Source organism: Columba livia, chromosome Z, assembly GCF_036013475.1.
Source record: "Columba livia isolate bColLiv1 breed racing homer chromosome Z, bColLiv1.pat.W.v2, whole genome shotgun sequence".
Taxonomy (NCBI): Eukaryota; Metazoa; Chordata; class Aves; order Columbiformes; family Columbidae; genus Columba; species Columba livia.
In genome coordinates, this window is record NC_088642.1 from 17,532,179 (window position 1) to 17,537,425 (window position 5,247).

Consider the following 5,247-nt stretch of genomic DNA (forward strand, 5'->3'; position numbering starts at 1 on the left):
CCGCACCTGCAGCACCCTGGGCAGGTGGCTGCTCTTGGCTGGGAGAAGTGGCATTCTCAAATGTCTGGTTTCCTTCCAGGGTAGGCCACTTTCCATTGACATGAGGGCACTGTGCCCTTGACAAACATTTATTTTAAAGTGCATTTAAACAAACAGGGCCTGCAAAGTCCTTCTTGGCTGGCTAGTGTCTGGCTTTCATGTAACAAACGCGGTGGGACTAAAGTGTTGTTGACAGCCTTCTTCCTTTATATCCTTAAAGATCTTGTCCCTTCGACAAAGCTTCTTGCAGCAGATGGTGGAGAAAAGCACTGTGATACAGTGCGAGGAAGGGTGGAGTGGAGAGTCAGAGATAGAAACTGGGGTCTTGGAGAAGAGTGCATGTGCACTATCGAAATAGAGATCAGACTGTTTATGGAAAAGAGCTATGGAAACCCAGCATGAATGCAGAGAACCAGATGCTCGGCCTTCCATTATTCCACGCCAGCCAGGGAATACATGACAGCTGGAACGGCAGTGTTGCAGGGAGCCCGTCGGGCCCCGGGGGATGACGCATGCATGGACTTGTGCAAAGCATCTTCAGTTTCTAGTATCATTGACCAAGGTTTGTCCCATCCAAAGATCAGATGTCCTGGATCAATTCGGAGTACTGCCTTGACACTGACAACTTTATTCTTGTGGTTAATTGTAGGTAGCTCTGCAATTGCCTACTGAGTAGGTGCCAAGTTGAATTCAGTGGTCTGCCCCACCTTTTGCAGCAGCATTGGTATGTTGGTGGTTCTGATGAGAAAGTGATGGCACAGTTGGTCCAGCATCTCTAACCTTGGTCTCCTGCAGGATGCACAAGGTGAGGGGCTGGTCCTATTTTTTGGTGTGTTTCTGTCCTGCTGGGAGTTCTTTTGTTTAATACCACCTCCTCTATTAGCATGACAGCCCTAAGCAGTTGTGAACATGACTAAGAGATGCCAAAATTGTGCAGTTTACTTTGAAATTACCACAGCAAAAATCACTCAGTCTCTTTTATTTACTTTTTAGAAAATGTCATTTTAATTGTTATTTTTGTTTTACATTTGAGGCATTCTGAGAGCATGTTTGGAATATTTCTTCTGTCCCAGTCCTCTTTTTCTAAGGAATGTAGAGATAGGGAAGTAACTTCGTTTCTGACTGCAGAATAAGGTGCTTTTCTCAATATACCAAAATACTGCAAAAACCTGTGACCAGGCTGGGAGATGGAGGAACACCAACTTTCTTATGCTGTGTTTTGAGGAGTACCACCAAATGTCCTTAAAAGTAGATGCCTTCTGCCCCTAGAACTCAAGCTGAAAGCCTGACCTTGTGCACAGCCAGAGACCAATGTCCGATGCATGCAGATAGCTACTTGGAGATGTGCAGACACCTACAGCGGGGAGAACATCGGTATTATCCCATCTTGGCACCCTTCTTGCCCAAGGAGGCAATTGACAGGCTGCTCTGGAAGTCCTCAGATGTTTCCCTTTGACTTCATAGACAGATGTAGGTCTACCCATTTCACATAAATAGAGCAGAGCCTTAAAACCGTGAAGGTCAGTTTGTTTGAAAAACTCAGTAAAGAGGTGATGGGGTGGAAGATCTGGCACCATGACCTTAAATTTTACCAGCAAATATTTCATACTCTTTTTATCAAAGAGCAAGGTGAGTGAATGTACTCTAGGGGGTTTTGCAGGGAGCACGCCTGGCTTTTGAAGGGGTCCAGCACCAACAGAACAGCAGGGAAAGCTGGCTCTTCCAACACATGCTCTTCCTGCTTGAGCTGAGGCACAATGACCTTAGTGGGCATAGAGCAGAGGTGGTGGTGGTGGTGTGGGGTGACACAGTCAGAGTTCTTTCCTGGAAGCGGGCTTGAGGACAGCTATAAACTATATGCTGTGATATGTTGATTCAAAATAAACCCAGACCATGTGTGTAAAGTTACAGGGAGGTGTTGAAAAGTAAATGCCAACATCTGTGTCCTAAAGAAAGTGTCACTTGTTGGTAGAGACCTTGCAAGCTATCCTCTTGTGTGCAGTCGCTGAGCTGGGATCTGCAGTCAATGCAAGATGATATACGTGTGTATAATAAAATAAGCCATCTTTCGGTGTCTTGGTGACCTCAGGGCTTCAGCTGACAGACAGTGTTGCCGGGGGGAGGCTGAGTGCTGCCCAGGGCTGTGCAGAGCAGGACTGCACTGGTCACTTTGAAAAGAGGTGCTTTGCCTACACACCACCTAAATATGCTGCTTCCTGCAGGGAAGCATCGGGGACCTTCGCTGCTGGTCACTGCTGCTGCAAGCCTTGTCTCTGAGCCTGCTGCATTGGGTTGTACCTCCCCAAACTGTGTGCTTGCAATTTGCATTGCATGAGCACCTGTAACCTAAGGGCAAAAGTGGCCAGTGTGAGCATGGTGTGAAGGCTCACTGTAGGAAACCTAACAGCACCACCCATTGCACACTTAGCACCATCTTTTTGTCCCCCTTGACTTGAGTTCTTCTCAAGCAGATTTTGCAGCCTCAGCATGTTTATTTTGCTTTGACACTTGCCAGTCATGAATAATTAAACACGATGAAGATTTTTTTGCACAAACTAGTCCCGGTTCAAGGAAAAAAGGAAGTAGAGCCCATCCTGGGAGTGAAGAACTCTAGCAAAGTACCGAAGGCACAGATTAAATACAAAGCATGTGTGCAGTCCTGCTGAAACCAAATAAAAATTATTAAAGGCTTTTCTGAAGCGCAGCCAGCTAGTCTGCTCAGGTACACTGTGCAAATGCAATGGGAGCTACTCACATGCTTAGAATTAAGCAGCGTGCTTTGTCCTCAGGTGACTTAGGGTCTATGTGCTCTATTTACAGGGAAGTGGTTTCACAAACAGCTTGCACAAATGTTCTGTGCTGTCTCTAGGTGCTCTCACTTATGCACAGCCTGGATAACTGTGTATACAGATGCTTGGACCTTGTGCATAGGCAACAGAAATTTTATCCAGCTACTGGATTAAAATGGACCTTCAGGTGGAATTACATCTGTTTTTCTAGGCCTCGTTTTCCTTATGTAGTGAGCACACTTCCATATTTCTGAAGCAAGAGCTAATGCCACAGCGTGATATGTAACACACAGTAGCAGAAGGCTGAAAGACACTTTGAAAGAGCTAAACTGTCATTATGAAAACTGATGAAATATCTGTGAATAGCAACTAATGTAACCTTTATTTTCATTCATAAAAATGAATTTAAATTTTTGGTGACATCCTTCATTCGGTTCCCAGAAGGTATTCACCATTCCTTATCAAATCCATTAGGTCCCCTAAGGTCCTCATAAGATGTCACTCTGCCCAGTGTACCATACTCAGTTGCTTGAATGGCAGCTTAAACCTTGTGGCACAAACCCTGGCTCGTTGTGTTGTTGGCGATACGTAAGTCTTGAAGCACAGGAAAATGAAAGAAAAATGGTATTAATACAGCTGAGACTCTGATGTAGAATATGTCCTGGAAAAAAATATGAGTGTTTGGAAGATTTATAGGATCAACAGGTTTGGGACTGCACATGGCTGATGGCTCTGTTTGGGCTCAGTATCCAGTTGGGCTTCACCAGGCTGAAGGAGTGCTCACTTCTGTGGGTGCAAACCTCTCCCCTAGGTATGTGGCCAGGGAAGGAAGTTGTTATCTTGTGCTGTGACTGGGCAGTGGAAATGGGTATATATGCCTATGGGCATGTCTGTTCTGGATCCCCACTGACAGATGTAGATGGCCTCATTCGTGGTGCTCTGCCCATCCCAGGCAACTGCAAAGCAGTGTGGCTGGGGCGGAGCACACCCTCCTGTTCTGGGGGTTTCTGAGACTTCGGTTTCATTAGCCATGAGAGGAAAATGTATGTTATCTTGCCAAATGGCACAAAGCAATTGGCTTAATTTGAAAAATGTTAAATCCTCTATCTTATCTCATCTTGCAGCTCCTTCTGCACATATTTTATCGTCTGCTTTGTGCAGACACACTGGAATTAAAGGAGAAAAATAATCGATTAGTGTAATAGCGTGGAGCTTACTTAAACCCAGGCAGCTGAGAGCTAAGGATGAAACTCTGTCTTTGAGGTACTCATGATTTTGCCTAGATAAAGTGACAAAGGGGCCAGTTCAGATCGGATGGGCCAGGCCTTCATCACAGTGCATTTCACCATGCAAATCAGTTTTGTGCCATTTGTTCCTGTCTGTGATACAAGCTGGAGATCTGGTCCAATCTCCCCAGGGACAGAGTTGAGTGAGAAAGAAAGAAAACAGAAAGGGTGAAAACACAGCCATATTGAAGTCACCCCACTGGTTTTGAATCCTGTGCAGCGATGCAAGGGGTGCCATGAGGTCCACTGCTGCAGTGTGGGGCATGGCAAGATGGGTGCCAAGGACACTGGCCTCCCTGGACAGAAGCCATCCTTCACATGGCTTGGAAACACTGAGGTCTGCTGGACTGTGCCCCCCCTTTCTCTCAATGCAACTGGATAGCCCCCCTGTAGCCAAGTTTGTGTATGGCCTTGAGTTTTCAGATTGCCAGCACTGAGGTTACATCAAAATAATTTTCCTTTATAAGACAAAAATGCAGCTAGTGACCTTTTCCTTTCCTCAGAACAGCAGACTGAGTTATTAATTTTAAGTGCAAATATTCATTATGCACTGATAATTGGGATTGGGTCAAAGAAAGCAAATGTGAAAGGCAATGAGAGACCGTGTTCAGTGAGTGCAAAGCCACTGATTTAATGCAGTTGAGGATGAAGTAGAAACCAACTTGCTTTTTGTGTTTAGATTTCAAGCAGAGTCCAGGACAACAAAGATAGTTAAAATTAATAATCTCAGCCCTCTGGTACTTAGCTTAGTTGCAATAATTCTTGGATTTTTGAGACTAGCAATTATCTACAGGGTCAACATGATTTTGTCCTGCAGCATAGGGAAGCTCTTCTACTCTTTTATGAGTAGGCAGAGACAACTATTAACACAGACAGCTGGTCTATTGAAGGCATTATTACAAATGGGTCTGTAGTCTTGCGGGAGTAACATGGTAGTTGCAAATTACAAAAGAAAAGCCCCTGCAAATTATTTCTTCTGCATTTACAGGGAAGCGGATTCATTATGCCACTTGCACACAATGAAATAAATGAACTACAGAACACCACCACAAAACATTCTATTTTTCAGTTCTGTTTAGAGCAGTAACTTGTTACCATTTTATTTCCTAAAGTCTCAAGTAGCTATTAAGTTT